The sequence below is a fragment of the Salarias fasciatus genome (assembly GCF_902148845.1).
Source record: "Salarias fasciatus chromosome 7 unlocalized genomic scaffold, fSalaFa1.1 super_scaffold_4, whole genome shotgun sequence".
Classification (NCBI taxonomy): domain Eukaryota; kingdom Metazoa; phylum Chordata; class Actinopteri; order Blenniiformes; family Blenniidae; genus Salarias; species Salarias fasciatus.
Genome location: NW_021941229.1, coordinates 24,000,935 through 24,019,406, shown reverse-complemented (window position 1 = coordinate 24,019,406; position 18,472 = coordinate 24,000,935). Strand labels below are relative to the sequence as shown.

At 44.9% G+C, this 18,472-nt stretch overlaps 1 pseudogene; it reads left to right on the top strand.

The window, feature by feature from the left end:
• Positions 1-17,483: 17,483 nt before the first annotated feature.
• LOC115383146 (collagen alpha-1(XXVII) chain B-like) overlaps positions 17,484-18,472 on the top strand; it is a 67,902-nt pseudogene continuing 66,913 nt past the window's right edge.

Below are 18,472 nucleotides of genomic sequence, written 5' to 3'. Positions count from 1 at the left end.
ATGATTGCTTTTGGCCATCTAAAACAATTCCCACATTAAGCCCTCTAAATGTTTCTGCGACTGCAGAAAACAAAGGGAGCGAATCGGGGCACGAGTGGGACTTGTTGTGGCCGTTGTGTGAAATGTAACCCAGACATTAACAGGACGCCCTCAAAGTCGCTCCGTAATCTGAAAATGACGGGGAGCCGGGGCGGGTGTGAAAAGTGGAGGCCATCGGAGAGGTAATTTAGTGCCAGAGCAAGACTTCTGAGAGACGCACGGAGACTCCGGATTAATCTAATGTCACACGTGCACGTCTGATTGACGCCTTGCAGGCCCAAATTGCCATCAACAACGCGATGCTCAGCCGCGACATTTCAAAACACACACAGGCAGAGCAGGCAGAGCGCCGTCCACTGGCACGAGCGTCTCCTCTGCAGGTGTGCAAGATGCACCACGGCTAAACACTCTGGTTTTTGGTTCACATTTATATTGGATTCTGATTATTGATATTTGATTGATTCTCATGTTAACGGATCAATATCTATACTTGTAACATCACTTACTGCTCTAGCAGGGTTATCTGAATCTGGATTGTAAGTCCTCATATTTAGTATTTAAGTACACACACCTGTTCAAAAGAATTGGAATAAATAAATGGAAGTATTGATTCAACCTTTTTAATTAACTTTAAATTGAATTACATCTTTAAATTTAGTAAAAATTCTGAAATGAACTCAAATGCCATTTCGCTGTATTGGGACACTACACACACACACGAACACACACACGAACACACACACCCCAGACCCAGACCCAGACAGGCAGACATTATAACCACTGTTATTCATGCTGGGATAGACCAGCCTAATCATTGACACAGATAATAAATCACATTATATTATAATTTTGTGTCTGAAACTAAACTATTTAACAAACAAACAGCAGGTAATTGCCTGTCTGGACTAAAACACCATCAATTCCATTTAAAGCTCTTAGTTATTCCGAAGGACCTTTAATTCTGAAACAGAAGCAGGAAGTCTTGGCTTTCAGCCATTATAGACAGACCAACATGACCAACATGAAATTCTGCTACAATCAGCTGCTTTGTTCCTTTTCTTCTAACTCTGGATCTTCCTCAGTGAGGTTACAGGAAGACTGAAGTTAGTCTGATGTGTGTAACGAAGAGAAAGTACAGATATCGCTCAAACAAACCTCTGATTGTGTTGTAACGTCTCAGTAGGATTATTTCTCCGTCGTTTAAGCCCAGTGTCAATGTCCTTCCATCAGAGAGCAGCGCTGAGGTCCGCTGGTCCCTGACAGTCCAGAAACACTTGAACAGTTGTTTTCAAAAGTTTAGAGAAAGTCGCATGAAGTTAAACTTGCGGCGCATTTTAGGTTCAAGCTGAATTTCACCGGAAAGCTCAGTAGGTCAAGCTTTTTTGTGAGGAGAGTGTCTCTGTTCACATTTCCCACACATGAATGGTAGATCACACCTTTAGTGAAATGAGACCAGAGGGGTTTGAAGATTAACTCAAATTGAGGCATTATTCAGTGCAGCGGTATGATTTTAAAAGCAGATTGCATGGTGTGAATTATACTTAAGTGAAATGAAAAACTTGAAAATGATACTTATGTAAAGAAAAAAAAAAAAAGGAAGAATTACCCAAAATACTGTTTGATTACAGTCATGTAAGTATTTCGTAAATTGATGCTTCCATCGCTGCCTCTGAGGGAACAGTAACTCCGTTAAAGTGCGAGTTAACCAACGTGCCTCCTCACACATTTAAAGAAGAAGAAGAAGGAAAAAAAAAGCACTTAAACTCTCCGTTCGCTGCCAGGAGTTCATTAAACACTTGTTGCATAACTTAAAAATACCAGGAGTCTCAAGTGAAAACATTTTTTTTCATGCAGACTAAAACTGGAAGCAGGAGAAGAAAAAACCCCTCAACCTGAGAGCACTTCAGAGCGAAGCGGCGAAAAGCGACATAACCGGAGGTGTGAATTAAATGGAAGCTGCAAACACCGTTTATATAGACTGATTATTTCTTATGTATTTATACTTGATGTAATTTTACACTTCTTGGGTTCAGCTTGATCCTTAAATGCTTGGTCTCCTTACCGGCCCCTCAGGGATAAATAATAATGATCAATGATAATGATGACCATTAAAAACTCCATTTCCCATCACTGTAAACTCTCTATTGAGAAAGGAAGAATCTTGTTGAATCAGTTTTTTTTTTTTTTGGACATTTTTCAGGACATTTTGTGTACTTGTAGTGAAAATATGGTTCCAGTTTAGGCTGTCTGGGTTCTCTGGCTTTCTCCTGCAGTCCAAAAACATGCATTTAAAGTTATTTTTCTTTTAATTGCAGCATGTGAAAGTCAGCATGTGTGACTGTTGTGATGAATGTGGCGTTTGCTTGAGTGGCCTGGTGTCAGTTTCCTGCAACACGATGTCAGAAATAGCAGGGTAATGGAAGTATGGATGGAGCCTGGGTTGTCGAAGTCGACTTAACTGCTGATTTACACTTTAGAGATGTATAAACCAAAACCAAAATGCCATTTTAAAGTTCTTCTTAAGTCACAAAAGATGTCAATATTTTCATGCAATGCAAAATATTGGCCCACTGGCAAAGATTCTCATGTGCAACCACACAGTTTCATGGTTTTGCACGTCTTTTATGGCTACCACATTACAGCGTCTAACACAAGCATAAATAAAAATACCTACAGGCGAGAAAATCCATGCAGGAAGTGAAGCATGAATAATGAAGAGTGAGGCAGCTGTGTGCAGGACACGAGCACAAACACACTCATTTTCTCACCACCTTAGAGCAGAGCAGAGCTCAGATGCTTCACAGCGACGCTTTTTCAGCACGTAGAAGAAAACCCCAGCGTTTGACGCTCGCGGTCACTAATCATTGTGAAGGAAGGAGAGCGGCGTACAGAAGAGGCTTTCGCCGTTCCTGCATCGAACCGTAAACAGATGAGAGTCAACAGGCCGGGCCGAAGGGAGAGGAAGGAGTTAAAAAAGGCTCACCTTTCATCTGTACTTAAATGAAGCCTTTTGATGGATGTTTTGGGTGGAAGGAGTCACAGTGATGCCTTTTTGAGCGGCCTTCATGAGGCCGGACTCTGGCTCGACACAGACCTGCTGTTCTGCTCGGAGGCAAACACGGCGAATTCTCAAAAGTCCATCTGTCTCTTTCGGACCTGTTTGGATTGCTGCAGGAAGTTCAGCGAGCGAATATAGGTGTGACTGTACTATGATATTAATGAGTTTTGTAGAAAGGCCCCTTTCAAAATAGGCCCTGAAAAAAACCCAGGACCCCACTGGGACTCCGCTGCAGCTCGCATCCTGCCTGCCTCTGAGACAAGGAAGGAGCGAAATCGAAATTTATAAGCTGCATACTTATCTTCTATTTCAGTTGCTGGAAGCAGAAACGGCTCAGGACGATTGTCCTCCTGCCACTTTTTTTTTTTTTTTTTTTTTTAAACAGCTGAAATAACATTTTCTCCCGTAACGGAAGCAAAAACCCGAAATATAACAGAAAAGACGCACGTAAACTGAAGAGATATAGGCAGGAGATGTAGACAAATAGAAGTGTCCCGAGGCATTTTTACAGACTCCGGCTTTAGACAAGCCTGTCATTAAGGTTTGGTTTACTGGGACAAGTGTGGCGGTTTAAGCCGGGAGGCTTCGTACGAAGCAGGCCTGCATGAGGCTGGATCCTTGTTGGGAAACGACGGTGGCCTCAGCCTGGGAGCTGGCACCCAAAATACACAGCTGGGCACGGCTAAGGATCGGGTTTGGGAACGTATATATAAAGTTAATTATTGTATATGCTCGAGGAAAAATATAGTAGGCTGCAGTTAGCTTCTAATTTTCCTCCCTGTCCCTCGACTATTAGACTTTCGGTAACAAGCCCTCTCCATGTATAGGGAGATTACAGGATTGTGTGTGTTGAGTTGGTCCTTGTTGTCGTGTTCAACAGCAAATTTTCAGTATATTTTAACAGTCCCATCTATGTAACAATTATTGAGTTTCTTGGATTCATTTAGCAGCAAAATCAGTTTTTCTTTTCTTTTCTTTTTTTTTTTTACATTGTGTGGATGCAGAAGCTGCTGCAGCGAGCATGCATTGTGCACATGCAGCCAGCAGAGGTAGCATTGTTCCTTTTTTGGACTCGTCACTCTCAAGCAGAAGAGGAATATTTGCAATCTGGTTTCGTGTGTTTACAAGTAATAAATTAATGCATAAAACGAGCCATTTCCTTGTTGGTGGATATTCCTGAATATGCCATTTACAGGCAGCTCCAAGAATAGAGATCCTCACGGTTTGTTGATCAATAAACTAACTTTTTTTTCCCCCTCTCTTCTACACTTGCACCTCAGTGTGTGTGTGTGGCATCAACAACCACAGTCAGAAGCTCCCTCCCAGGGCCTTCATTTACCTGGATCCAGGGAAGAGAAGCAGAGCAAACAGTGAAAGGGTGTGTGCCGCTCTGGAAATGAGTGGAAAGTAAAGGGGGGAGCGAGGCGGCGTCGACAAAATGAGCATTAATGAGAGAAAGAAGCAGCGTAAATGAGAGAAAATAGATGTAATTAGAAAGGAAGGGAGTGGGAGATTAGAAGGACCTGAATTACAATGCCAGGATAGCAAGATAAGACAGCGCTGCGCCCTTCGTCTCCTCCTCCTCCTCCTCCAGACTTTTGGAGGAGCTACATATGAATCCAGCTTTTGTGATGCAACAGCGTATTGACCCTTGGAGGGGCCCCGAGTCCAAAAGAGAGTGTTTACTCCGACATGCACGGAGCGGTGAGGGTTCCACTGTGCTGTGAGGGCATCAGCATCCCGTTTGCGGCCGGTGGAAACGGCGGCGGACTGGTTTCTCTGTCCGGCTCCCGCCCTCTCGCATAGAGACGGCATTCAGCGGAAGCATAAGTCACTCACATGTGCCTGGGCGGCAGATTAACGGGGCTCCGGGTGCAGAGGGAGTCCAGCTCGAGCCCAGAGCTCCGAGGAGGGGAGTTTGTTTAGAGGAGATGCAGACTGTCCGTCAGCAGTGAGGACACGCTTTCCCCATAAAGGTCAACTCACTCGAGATCGAGGATTATCATCACACGGACCGTCGCAGGGAGAGCCGATGTCACGTCTGGAAATATCCCAGAACTGAGACCAGTTTCATCGAGATCAGGAGCTTCCAGACAAACTCTGGTGGTCGGCGTCCCGCCCGTTAAATATTAGGCCCATTTATTCAATGTTTCAAGTGAAAATGCATAATTTTTGCATTTTTGTTTCAGAAAACTTTCATGTTTACATGACGGCATTTTGAAAATGATGTTCATTCACACAGAAAAGGCCGAAAAAGGGGCATGACACTATGGAGGAAAACACTGTTATTGTCCATGTGCAGAACTACTATTTACTTCGGCCTTGGTGTGTTTCCAAAAAGTTTTGTTTTGCACCTCGGTGCTCTTTTCTAAATATGAACATTTTCAGCAGCTCCAGGCATCGTTTTCTGTTTTAAATTGACAATGTCGTGTAAACAGGATCAAATGCATAAATTGTTGCATGTTACTCTTTTTTGTTGCTCTCAGATGGAGGTAGTTTAAAAAAGAGCTCAGGAATTGGCTCACAGAGCGACAACGTGGGAAATGCTGAAGTTTTTTATGCACTACGAGGGTACTCTCCATTCACATTACTTCTAATCTGCTATAAAGCCAGTAAACTGCTTGAAAGTTGTCTCATTTTTGGTGTTTTTATCTTTTTCAAATGCTAACAGCAAAACTCTCACAAAAACCAAAAAAAAAAAAAAAAAAAAAACCTCATCACTTCATAACTTTCTCGAATGATAAAAAGCTGATATATTACCCTAAAAGTATTGATAATCCGCGTGTGTGAACGATATGAAACGTTCTATACTGGGACATTCAGTGGATTGTATGAAGAATCTGTCTCAACCCAGCCACTCAAACTTAGAGTAAAAACTATTTTTGTTTTATTGTAACTTTTTGCACCCAGAGAATATCTGGAAGCTCACCAGCGTCTCAGAGTTTGGTGGATGAGATCGCCAAAAGAAATGTTCTCGTGCCAAATTTAATGGAAATCCAAAAACCAGCCAAAAACGCCAGTTTGAAAAATTAGGAATGAACTAGGTGGAGTTAAACCAGAGAGGAGGATCAGTGAATCATTTGATGAATTTGTCTAGCTCAGTGTTTGAAAAATTCAGAATTATCAGAAAATGTGAATCACCTAAATGACTCACGAGGAGATAAGTCACATTTGGGATTTTGTATTTTCACTTTAATATGAAATTCTAGTTTCAGAAGCTCTCAAAAGAAATTGGTGAGGTTATGTTTTGCAATAAGTTTTGTGCCTCTGAAGTTTGCCCTAAAGCCAGAAATCATACCTTACTTTTGAAAACGCCAGAACAAAAAAAGCGACATTTTTAATATCCAGGAAAACCTCAAAAGGGGTCCTCATTCTGGAAACAACCTTGAATTAAATTCTCATTGAAATATCAATGGTAAGACAGAAAAACACTCTTAATTAATCCCACTGCACATGTTTTGAAATGCATCATAACGGCACAGAAAGTCAGTTTTACCCAGATTAAATCATCTGGTGGATGAGAGAGTGGAAACCCGGTGAAACTCCAGGTAAAGACAATGAAAGGCAAGATGGTGGAAAACTGCAATAAAAACCACTTACAGTAACACTGATGTTATTTTGTGTTTCTAAGAAAGGCAGTTATTCAGGCTCGGCTGTAATTATTTCCTGAATCACTTGATGAAATACTTCTCACTCAAATGCTATTTTACTGTGAATAAGAAAAAAAAAAAGAAAGCTCCTTCCCAGACTTGAACTCATAAAATAAATCATAAAACCATATGTAAAATAAAATATTTTACAGGAATACAAATTAGACGGGTTTATTTCGACAGCTGATGAATATATGGCCCGTGAGCCAAATCCAGGGTCCAAACCGGACGACTTTCAGAGTGTGAGGCTCCGTTTACCCGACAGTATTTCAAAAGTTAAACGGTGCCTTTGGCTTTGTTTTGGTCATCTGGAGTATGAAATGGTCTTTCCGTGTTTCATTTGCTACCTTTGAGGAAAAATAAGGGTCAAAGTACCTTGCAAAGCAGCAACCTTCCATCTATTGAAGCAGAACTTTGAGCATAGATGATCCGTCTTCACCATCTTCTACTGAATAAACAGACCAATCATTCAATCAGAAACACACTGGTAATGGCAGCTAAAATGATTATCTCATTATTCAATTCATGTTCATTTTTATAGCGCCAATAGCAGCGTTATTGTCTCAGCCTGGCCGCCGAACGCCCTGCTGTTTCTCAGAAAGCCTAGACTCCTCCAGAAAGTCAGCGCTCTGAGAACCAAGTGCCTGCTGGGTAATATGGGACCAGCGGCTCTTTAACATATGATGGAGCCTGGTCGTTAAGAGCTTTTTCAGTTAGGCAGGAATTTCAAATTCTATGTTAAATTTCACAGGAAGTGAGTGACGACGAGCCGATGCTGGAGTGGTGTGATCTCCCCTGCCGGTTCCTGTCATCAGCCGCTCGCTGCAGCATTCTGAATAAATTGAAGACTGCTTAAGCAGTCATTTGGACACTCTGATAATAGGGAATTAAGGTCTAGTCTGGAAGTATGGATGGGAAGTATGCATGGATTGATTTCTCAGCCTCACTCCGAGCCTCCACCATTCTCAGTCGTTCTCCCACAGTCGGGACGGGAGTCAGGTCTATCGGTCGAACTGGTTTGTTTAAATCGACGGTACGTGTGAATGAGACTGCGCGCCGTCGTCTCTTTCACTTTGTTTGCCGTTCCATGGACTGGCTACCTGCAAAGCACGTGCGATCACCACTTGATTCTGGCTTCTTCCAGTCTCTCCATCCTCGATTAGGTATCAAATAGAAAGTATCAGATCCCATCGGCATCTGTCTGGTCGTCAGCCCAACCTCGTCATCTGGAGTCCAGGAGTTTTTGTGCCTTCCAGATGTCAGATTCCACTTTTCTAAATCAGAGCAAACTTTGACCTTCTGGTTCCCTCGAGAGAGAAAAAGCCAGAGGATCACCACAGCCATTAGGATTCATCCTCCACGGGCCTTTTATATCTGTTGCAAATTTCACCGCAATCCAAACAGAGCTTCGGGAAAACTCGGAGGATCGCTCAAGTCAGCATGATTCATTCGCCACGCACCGCGAATGTTTGCATGAAGTCTTATCGCAGTCCATCTCGGAGTTATTTTAACGTTCAGCATGGGCCTGAAGTCGAGCGGTCAGCACTGACACTGGTGTGTTTGGAGTCTCGCTGCCTGCGTGGCTCAACGGCTCCGACAATCAGACCGTGAAGATGGGAGCAGAAAAGCAGTTATAAGGGCAGGGCTAAGCTCTCAGATTAGAAACCATAAAAATTAGGGGTTGAGAGTTGCAATGGGTGCTTATTTGTCCAGAAAAGAAATAAGCACACGGTCCAATGGAAACACTTCATTCTCTCTATCCTGCTGCGTTTTGTGACGGCTTCGCAGCAGCAAGGAAGATGTCTGTTTTCTCATACCCTAAATACACTGCAGGTACACACAGGAAACCTAAATATAATCATTACAAGTATTTATTTTGGCTGGGTGTAACAATCTGTTAGAATAATAGGCAGCCCTGCAGTTGGAGGGGAGTTTGAAGGGTCTTTGTGTGTTGAAAGAGATGACCACGGAGGAATACCTGCCTCTCAGGGACCCTGATGCTTTCCGCCTGCCCTCCATGCGCCGTTTGACACTTCATTATTTGCACTAGATGTGCAGTAACGCGTGCGTCAGTGAGGGTTTGCGTGTTTGCGCCATGTGCGCACACAGCTTGTATATATTTCATCTGCATTGCCGCTGATTGCTGGAGGTCAGCGCTCCGCTTTCACTGTAATTTCATCCAGTCATAATAAAGCCTCTTTAATCTTTCACTTTACATTGGACGACCACATTTTCTCCTACTGTGCTCCACGGTTTCTGAACGCCCCCCTCCCACCCTGAAAACCACATCACAGCGCCCAGAAATGCCAAACGAGCTGGCAGAGGTTAACAACCACACGTTCTGCAGGTGAGCTGACAACGTGTCTTTGTTCCACGTCTTTCCCAAACCTTTCTGGCAGCAGACCAGGGCCCCACTGTTCTCACAGCACGGATTCTGATCCCAAACATATTTTTTTCATGCTTTTTTAAAAAAAAAATACACTCGAAGGCTGCAATTAAGGATGGGAATTTAAGATTTAAGATTTGTTTTTATTGGGATGCCGTGGCTCCGTTCATATTTTCCAAACTATATGAAGGGAGGATGGCGGAGTCAGGAGGACTGAAGATGAGTGTGAGAAAACGTAAAGGGCAAGGTTTCCCTCACCATAATGCCCCCTTTTGAAAAGCACAAATTGAAAAGTCGATGTGGGTTTTATTCCCACTATTATAGGATCTGTGGTTTGGCTCGGCCTGCTACTGAAGTCTGGATTCACAAAAAAAAAAGAACAACAATCCCATTCATTTCACAAAATATTAATAATTTGATTTGGAGGTGGTTGTTTGATGGGTTTTTATTATTAAAAAAAAAAATCAAAGAATATGTTAAATATTGCAGTTCTCAGAATTTGGTGAAGACTGGTTTTATGAAATGTTTTCGTCTTTCATGTAAATGTTTCTGACGCCGCAGGAGAAGTGATGAGTGCCTCGGTCGCTGCGGACTCCATACAGTATTCCCTCTGTGTCGTCCTCTCTGAATTAAACATGCTCCTCTTTATATTTGCTCTGTTTGACATCAGGCAGCTCGATCCCGCAATAAGACGTCTCAACTCCTCGCCGCATCGAGATTCATGCCTTCCCCGACGGGAACGAGCCCGACCCCAGAAACACAGAGTGACAAGCATTTTTCAGTGGCTATTTCTGCTCTTTTACATCATATAAGCCTTCCCATTGCTTGCCAGAGGAAATGAAATGTTTATTGTATAGCCCTGAGGACTTTTGCAGAGAGAGCTTTCGGTGGACTAAAAGAAAGGATAAGCCTCCCCCCTCCCCCCCTCCCTCCCTCCGAACTTGGCTCGCTCCCGTGGCATATGAGCGGCAGGAGTTAGAGGAAGGGTCACAGAAACAGCGAAGGACCAGTGGGAGGAATGAAAGGACAGGAAACGGAGGGCGAAGGGAGCGAAGACTGGCAGCTCGTCTCCGGCGCTGATGGACGTGACCTGATGGTTCTGACAAAGCACAAAACGGGTTTATCCAGCCTTCTCCGACACCCACTCTATCCAGTTTCAGGGGCAGACGGGGATGGAGAAACTCGGGGTGCCCTGGAGACATGGTTTCCAGAATCCAGCAGGGCTAAAAGACAGATTAACGATCACATTTAAAAGCAATCTAGAGACGCTAATCAACCCAACAGGACGCTCACGTCTGTGGATTGACTTGAGAGAACCAACATTTGCACTGTGAGAACTTGCAATCGCCACGCAGAGGACAAATCGCCGAGTGTTAAGAGTGATACCACAGTGCAAACCTCAGAAAAATGACTTTTCAGTCACCTGCGAGCATGTAGAGATTTGACTTTGCAGTTGTTCAGTTTGAACCGATCTTAAAATCATCTTAATAAGTACTACGTAAATTCATAAATTAAGAAATAGATACATTTATTTACAGGTAATTCAAGTTAAACATCTGTTTTTCTGCATCAGATTTAATTAATTTTTTCTAATAAAGTTGATTTAAAACTTAAAGTTTGTCACCTTTTCACTAAGTCTTGCGCTATCATCTCTGACAGGAGGCGCGGTGAGCACACTTGGCCTGGAGCGATCTCTTTAATGAGAGGAGTCATTCATTTTGGCTGATAATGATGCCTTGTGTCGAGGTCCGGAGGAGGAAGTTATCTCACTGGTGTGGACAGGACGCAGGCCCATATGGCCCCATTGCTCCCGTCTATAGGAAAATTCTCCAATTTCCTGCAGCCACAGCGAGTTGGATAATATTATACTATCAGAGCCATCTGAAAGCGATTCCCAGACACAGCCACCGGCCTGGAACAGTTTTGCTTTACAGGACAGTTTAAAAGGTGGACAATTGCATCCACTCACACACACCACATTATACACAAAGTGTTTGTGTACAGGTGAAGAAACACCAGCACCATGTGAAGCATTACATGTGTTGTTACTCAGTAAGAAGAGCCAAGAATTTATCAAGTTCCCTATGAGTAAATAAAGGATGATATATGGAAATATTGAATGAAAATAAAGGTATTTGTGGGGCTTAAATACTTCTTTTTTCCGTGAGGTCAGTAACGGACCGGGCTTCGTAAACTCTCTACCTCATGTGGTTTTGGGAGTACAGTGGATTTTCACGAGAAAGTTTGATTTAAAGGAGTGCAACCAGAGTTTAAGGAACGATGCTTTGCAGATTAAGCGGCTTCAGAAACTTGGCAAGTGGTACAATGGCTGTAAAAATCCCATTCTTATGTCTGTTAAACAACCAGGAAGGCGAGGTTAAGCCGAAGACGCTGCATGACCGTGCTGGCAGAGCATCATTCAGCTTTTGATGGAACACTCCAGTTTCTTCCCACAGTCCCAAAACAAGCCTGACAAGTGTGTATGAAAGTGTGTGTGATTGTCTGTGTGTGTTTGTTCGATGATGCACCGCAGACTTAGCCCACCGTCAGCTGGGATCAGCTTCAGTAGGCCTGTGGCCCCAAGATGAGGAAGGCATACAATGAATTAAAAGATTTTTTTTTTCTTTTTATTTTTTTTTTGGTTATTTATGGTCAAACTTCACTGTTTGGTCGAGGAGCGCCCGGTCAGTCACACACCGTGTAGAGGAGGTGGGCTGGAGACACCGAGGGGGCCACCCAACAAGTGCCTCTGCTGCTGTTTACTGGCGCTTTGAGGCCGCAGCCAGCAGGCGATTAGCCCATAAAAGAAAAAAATGACAGGAAACAGCAAGTCTTATGCCCTACTTTGGTTCTCTCTTATCAATGCAATTTTTGTACAAACGCTTCTCCTTTGATTTATTACAGCACTTTTTATGATCGTATGTTACATCTTTTAAAATGTCTTTTGCATCAGCTCTGAATTGAAGGTCGTTGGTGTTTTTTTTTTTCAGAAAATTAAAAAGTAAATGACATTAAGAGTCTTTGTATTTCAGATGATTAATTGAAAAAAAAAAAAATACAGAGTGATGGTAAACGGAGCTCCATCGCTCATGTTGAATGCACAAACTGCAGAGCAAATTCAAACCTTTAATGCAACTGAAGTTAAATGGTGCATTTTGCTTAATGTTGATTTATTGCTACAAGATCTACAGTGGCAAATTTTTAAGTAACATCAGACACACACATAAATTTCCTCCTTGTGAGGGGGAAACAGTTTGAGAAGGAAAAAAGGCGCCTCTAGTTGGTCGTGTGTGTGTGTGTGTGTGTGTGTGTACATAAATCTGTTGGCGCAGCCTCGATCTCCTCAGGTGAACAGTGGCCTTAACTTCCACTCATTCCGTTTTCAGGTGGAGACTCGGTTTGAGGTTCGGGTCCGTTTGAATGTAGGTGAGAATAATGTCCTCTGAAGTGATGGAAATACGGCTGGGTGGGGGGGTGGGGGTGGGGGGGGGGGGGGGGGGGGGGGGGGGGGAGTCGCGGAGCGGTAGCAGAAAAGTCCAAGTGAAAGACCATCTGTCTGGAGGGGTGTGGGGGTCCCAGGGAGTGACACTTCCCGGCCACTTCTGAACCATGTCAGCCTGATGGAGACAGGAGATCCAGGTTCCCCGAAACCTTCGCCTCTGCTTTGCTTTGGTTAGCAAAAAAAAAAAAAAAGCATATAAATCTGGCGTTTCTTTGTTTCTCTCGCTGCAGAATGTGGTTTTATTTTCAGTGAACTTGTGGCCACGGAGAGCGGCTGACGGGGGGGTAGTGTGAGCCAGTTCTGAGGCGCAGGAACACTGAGCCTGGTGTCGGACCTGGATCCACGGGGGGAGTGGATACAGCATCATAATGACCAAGCCAAATATTTGTCTAGTCTATATTCTGAGAGCATAATGAAGTCCTTTTACAGAAGGCATCACTGGAATCTGGACATTGATTTTATGCCAGAGAGAGCAGGTTTCACTCGGCCCTGCTGTTTCTACTTAGGCTGCCCTGGTCTCTGGTGGCCCAATCCAAATTCAATACAGAGCCCTGTGTCCAGAATAAGAATGAAATGTAGCTCTGTTTGACAGATGATAAGTACGGAATCGGAAATTGAACCTGGATCTAATCAGGAGATAAGTTGCGCACTAAGGTGGGATTTCATTATAAAGTGAATTGAATGAAAACTTGCCTGGAATTTAAAATGTTTTTTTTTTTTTTTTCCCCTACTGTACATGCTGTCACCTTCCACTGTTTATGGAGGGAGGAGCTTGAAAGGTGGAATTTCACAGCGTCCGATCCAGCAGGTTTCTCTCTCTCACGTACGTATGGAAGACCCTGGATACCCGCGAACACACTTCCAGTGTGTATGTTCAGCAGATCGCCTTCGCTCCCGCTCGCGCCGGCGTGGACGGACTCCTTGGCGCGTTGCGCCTGTTTGATGGTGTCGTGTTGTTCCTGTGTCAATAATCTCGCTGGCTTTCACGTTCTGAAAGATAATTCAAAAACTGTTTGTTTTTTTTTTGGTAATATTCTCTGAACAATGTTCTGTAATGTTCTTAAAATTCCAGAAGCTTAATCACACTCGAAAAAGATGTCGTCTGCTGAAAGACGCCGTCTCACTTCAGTATTTATATCTCAGAATGTGGTGTTCTTCGGGGTTGGGAAGTGGCTCGGTGGTTAGCACTCTCTTCTCACAGCGAGACCGGCGGCATTTTGTGCAAAGTTTGCATGTTTTCCCTCCTTTCTGTCTAAAAAGCATGTTTGATGGTCAAATTGCTCTTAAATATAAACGTGAGTGTGTCGTGGTCTGGACCTGACCATGGTGTACCCAGAATTCATAGTGCTGGTGCTTATGGAGTGAATAGTAAAGAAGTCTTTCAGTACAATTATGTCTTTCTAACCATTTTTCCACTTTTTTGCAGATGCTGACAGGATTCAGCAGTCGTACTTTTCATCATTGTTGCATAATGCCGGGGACCAATTAAAGCTGATACGTACGTTGTAGATAAAATTGACATTGTTTGAATTTTGAGTCACTCCTGGTTGATTCAGGCCTAAAAAATCTATCCAAGTTACAGTGACTATAAAAGGAAGCTTTTGAACATGGACTGCCACTTCATCTTACAAATTGATGTTTTTATCTAATATATTTTGCTTCATTTTGGTTCATCTTTGTGTCAAAACAGATGTTAACTGCCATGCGGTGTGTATTTTATCTCTGGAAATTTACAGTTCAGTCACTCCCCGACTCTCCAAAACAGAGCTGCTGAACTCCGCCTTGAGCAAAAAAAGATAAAACCCCTGACCCCCCTCCTCCTCCTCCTCCTCTGAACCCTCCTCACCCCAAACGCATTAAAACAAACGTCAAACACTCTGCTGTGCTAAAAGTGCATCGTTTATATGTAACACAGGCGCTGCAAACACTGGAGGAATTATTCTAAAAAGAGCTCAGGGTTGTGAAACTTAATTTCACACTCGGACAAGTGCAGATGTGTGTGTGTGTGTGTGTGGCGTTGACAGTGCGTGTTGCCGGCCCCCAGAAGAGCACGTCTCCCCCAGCAGGTTATTCTGGTGTTATTACGAGAAGTCAACATGCTCATTATGGTCGTGGCACTGTTTTCAGGGTGGCTGTCTCCTCTGGTGTGCCAGGACTGGAAATGTCTGTGGCGAGCGAATGACAGGGAGAGGAGAGAGAGAGAGAGAGAGAGAGAGGCTCAGGACGAGTGCAGCGAGGGAAGCAGCAAAGATTCAGAGGACAGAAGTGAAGACGATAGAGGAGTGCATGTGAGTACGGAGTCGCAGATTAAAGAGGAAAGACAAAGGGGAATAATTGAGGCGCCGGAACGGGATTGAGAGAGGCAGACAGGGCAGCAGGCAGGAGCTGCTTTGACCACGCTCCGCCTCCGCGCTCATCCCCAAACCCACCAGGAAGGAGACAGAACCGGGAAAGCAAACAGGCGGACACAACCACCTGTAAAAGGAAAAACACAGGCCGCCGGGACGCGCACGCACACGTACACGCACACGTGCATTCACACTCTTCCAAACACACACACATTCCTGGTATGAACAGTCTGCTTGTGCACGGAGAGAGACAGAGCACTGTCTGCGCCGACAGCGCCACCTCCGTAACCTCCGCCGCTGCCCGCCATCAAAACACGCCGACACAGAGGACACTGTCCTCACAAGCTGTTTATTTGTCGGGCGACATGCATGATGTTATTTCACGTCCAAAGCGCCTCAAAACGCCTTCATTTAAGGGTTTTTCGTTATTATATTCTAAAAATTGCACAGTGCAGCGAGTCTCATATAATCCTTTAATCTGATATGCAACGTATTTATATCACTTAGGAGCTTTGTCACCTGGGAACAATCCTGGACGTGCTAGTTATATAAAATAAGTCTGGCATCTGGGTAAATAAAAACCACGAGAACGCCCGGCCGAGCCCAGCACCTAATTTTCTTCGCTTTCCAGTCTGCCCAGACACTGTATTGGTTGTTTTTGTGTACGTACGGTGCATGTCTGACTGTAAACACCGATATCCAAGCAGGCTGTGCAGCCGTCCGTCCTGCCGTGCATCAAAGAGCAGTCTTGTGTCCTCACCAGGCCCAGGCTGCAATTTGGGCTCGAGGCGTGGCTCGGCACCCATCGGGCTGTGTCCGCCCTGCGCACCAGTAATGACCCCTTCCCTATGGGGAGCGTTTGATCTGGGCTGCCTGTGTGCTTCAGCAGGACCTATTTCGGGAGCGCGGGGGGGGGATAAAGGGAGCTTTCAGACTTGGTGCCAATGACCATAATTAAGCAGCTTTAAGGGGTGGCAGCGAGCGCGCGAGCAAGTACGGAGTTTGTAATTTGGACGACGGGGGCAGAGTCGCCGTGGCTCATTGGAAGCACACGGGAGGGTCGGGTGGCACCCGGCGCGGAAACACAAGGCCGGGAGTGTGTGAAGGGGGACTGTAAAGAGGATGTTAATGACCCCGGTCCATTAGCACCCGCCCCCGGGGCTGAGCGACCCGTGGGCCCGAGCCGAAATGAGGGGAGGTCAGAGTGGCTGACGCACGCCGCCGGCCACGCCCGAGCCGGGTGTCATTCAAGGCGACCTTTCAGCGCCGAAGGCCCCCGGCTGAAAACCGTGAGCGGCAATGGACCAGAGCCACTGAGATCTTTTCTGTGGAGCAATCATCAGAACGTTTGGACAGTCATTGAGAGTCAGAGTTTAACTGGGTGATTCGGTGATAAAGCACTGTAGAACTGTTTCAGAAATCTAAATTATACAAGTTTAACTCGCGACAACTAAGATAAGACGACTGAAAATGAGTAGTCCGCATTTAGAAAGCCTTCTGTGGTGATGGGAAGCAGCTCAAAGCAGGAAGTTTCTTCGAAATTCACCCAACTTACCAAACCACCATTTGTCGCTGACCGAGTAGCATCATCTCTGCGACCACAGTGGACTTTGGACTGCAAGTTATATTTGTCTAAGACTTCTTATATAATCCAGACTGCGTTTCAATGGTGTCCAGTGTCTTTATTACGCTGCTTTTCACTCAAGGAATCCATCAGCTAAATACTTTTTATTTTGTTTGTGATCAGTTTTGACAGAAATGCAAAATATGTCACCCGTGTGTGTGTTGTGTGTGTGTGTGTGTTCGTTCTTGAACGTCTCCAGCAGATGTCGGCTGGTAATTAGCTTCTCTGCTGGCTGTAGCAGAGGTCTCTGGTCGGAGGGCCCGTCCCGCTCGGGGCCGTGACCCCTCTTTAGGTAATGGGAGCTGATCCAGGTGCTTCTTCTCCTGCCTGTCTCCATTTACACGTTTTCCCCAACATCAATGCAGATGCCTCACATGGAGAAATAATGCAGAATATCCCGGTGAAATAATTACATTTTGCACGGCGTTCAGCTCACATTATGACTGCATGTGACCAAATGAGTGCAATAATTGCAGAGAATTATTAATATTAACATAATTTGGTTGTTTTGCAACTGTTCACTCATATAATTTTCAATCCTCTTCCACATTTTTCCACCTGCGAAAGTTCACCTCTTCAGAGGACAAAGACTGCTTGGTGCCGTTTTAAATTAATCCCATGCGTTCAGCAACAATGTGGTGAATAAATAAGGGAAGAGTGTCCACTTGTGGTTCCTCCCTGAGGTTAAACGGTGCGGAGGGGGTCGGGTCCGTGCGGCCACCCCCCTGGAGAAGGCGTGCAGTTGCTCCAAACAACCACTGGGCTTTGTAACTTGACACCTGGCTGCGCGGTGCGCCTTGCCATCGCTTTACCCACAGAAAGCCTATTTAAAAAGGAAAGGGATGAGTCCGAGCGCTCCTGACTCCGTAACTCCCCTTCCACAGAGCCCAGCGTTTCTCTCTCCGGCCGCGCGTCCCTCAATCCGGATTCGGCATAAATGAATGAAACACGAGGGAATATCGGCAGAAAACCGCGCAGGAGAACTCTCTGTCAACCCAGCCTGCCGCAAGGAATTTATGCCGGGCTTGACAGGCAGTTCAACATGAGTTTTTCCCTCTGGAGGTCCATCTCAAGCCTGTCAGATGTGTAAAGCGGCGGCCGGTGTCTTCTGCCCCCCTCGCAAAGGAGTCACGCTGTGATTAACGGATCAGGTTTTTGACTGCCGGGACAAATGAATACAAATGAATTTAGGCACCCGAAGGAGAGATTGCAGAACCTCTCATCTAGACACAAAGTAAGTAACAACCCCACAACTGTTTATTGGTGTTTGGCTGAGAGGATGTTGGAGAGAGAGAGAGAGAGAGAGAGGACTGTTGTTGCTCTGGATGCGTCCCGTGCGTCTTTTTACGCGCGTACCTGTGCCGTGCCGGCTGGCGCTGGTCCAGCTCCCGGCGCAGGACTGGTGTCCTCCTGGGGATTACCGAGGCTCTCAGAAAGGGGGGCTGTTTGGATCACGGATGTCATTTGTGTGCTTTTCAACAACAACAACAACAACAATGCAAGATTAAACCAACTGTTCCAAACTCTCGATTTCCCTTCCTGTATTTCTATAAGTGGGAGCTTCTTTTGCTTTTGTGCAACTTAAATTGTGATATTTGGGGGGGGAAAAAAAGTTCAAAGTTTTTGTTCCTTCTTTCTTGTTAACCTGCCGTTTCGTGTTTACTACACTGACTCATCAGGCGAAGCGAGCAGATGAGGAAATCATTCAGTCTCGTGAAGTTTAACGAGAGGTCCATCAGCATCCCGCAGACGGTGTCTTTGTTTTGTTGGGATGCTTTTCGTGTTTCTCCGTTTTACGCGTTCTCCACGGCCACGTTAGGAAGTCTGCCTCCAGGTAGGTGAAGAAAAGACTTCAAAGAAAACAC